The sequence below is a fragment of the Echinops telfairi genome, unplaced genomic scaffold, assembly GCF_000313985.2.
Source record: "Echinops telfairi isolate 266 unplaced genomic scaffold, ASM31398v2 ScPeMD7_7458;HRSCAF=8496, whole genome shotgun sequence".
In the NCBI taxonomy this organism is placed as follows: Eukaryota; Metazoa; Chordata; class Mammalia; order Afrosoricida; family Tenrecidae; genus Echinops; species Echinops telfairi.
The window spans coordinates 1,586,579-1,587,793 of NW_022111358.1; the positions used below are offsets into that span (position 1 = coordinate 1,586,579).

At 41.0% G+C, this 1,215-nt stretch overlaps 1 protein-coding gene across 1 annotated transcript in view; it reads left to right on the plus strand.

The window, feature by feature from the left end:
• Window positions 1–1,215, plus strand: part of SMYD4 (SET and MYND domain containing 4) — a 46,152-nt gene that overhangs the window by 9,033 nt on the left and 35,904 nt on the right. The gene's annotated exons all lie outside the window — the stretch shown is intronic.

Below are 1,215 nucleotides of genomic sequence, written 5' to 3' on the forward strand. Positions count from 1 at the left end.
GATAGCCGGGCACCATCAGCTTTCTTCGCCACATTTGCTTATGCACCCATTTGTCTTCAGTGATCCGTTCGACACCCCGTGATCACACAGGTTGGGGATGCATTTTTTACCCCAGAACTATGTATTTAAATTTTTTTACCAAACAACCTTATCACCTTCAAAGTACTCTCCATTACACTTAATACATTGGTCAAATCTGCAATTCCTTCCTTGAAAACATTTTTCAAACTCATCTGTTTGGATGGCTGACAGCACCTCTCTCGTCTTTTTCTTCACTTATCCTATGTCATCAAATCTCTGTCCTTTCATGTTCCTCTTCATTCTCGGAAACAAGAAGTTTCACAGAGCAAGGTCAAGTGAGTAAGGTGCATGGGGCGAGAGGCATGCTGTTTTGTCAAAAACTGGCCCACTGAGATGGCTGCGTGAGCAGGTGCATTGTTACGATGGCAAAACCAGTCCTGCAACTGCCCCAGATCAGGCCTTTTTTGTTGCACTGGTACACTGTCTTTTCAGACCTTCTAAATAGAAAGCTTGACTAACAATCTGACCCGGTGGAATAAACATGCACTATGAGTCAACATTTTCGTCCATTTGGGTGGGAAGTTGGCGTATGTCCAGAACTAGGTTTGTCATCAATCGACATTCGCCTTTTTGTTTGTCTACCTGGGAATGCTTTTTATTTTACCTTCGTTTCTTAAAAATCATTTTAATGGAGGCTTTTACAGCTCTTTTTTTTTTTTAATTGGGGGCACATACAACTGATATCACAATCCACACATCGATTGAATCAAGCATGTGTGTACATATATTGCCTTCATTCTTTTCTAGACATTTACTTCCTATTGAACCCTTGGTATCAGCTCCTTTTTTTTCTTTCTCCCTCCCTCCCCACCCCACTCATAACCCCCTGATAGATTGTACATTGTTACTATTGATCTTACAACTCGTGTAACATTCTATACATCAATTGTATCAAGCATATTTGTACATATGTTGCCCTCACTTCAAAACATTTTCTATTTGAACCCTTGGTATAAGTTCCTCTTTTTTCCCCTCCCCCACCCTCCCACTATCGTGAATCTTTGAGCAATTATATATTGTTATTATTTCCTATCTTACACTGTCTGTTGTCTCCCTTAACCTACATGTCTGTTATTCATTCTCTTGGCGGGGAGGGGCTATATATCCAACCTTGTGATCGGTTCCCCCTTTCCC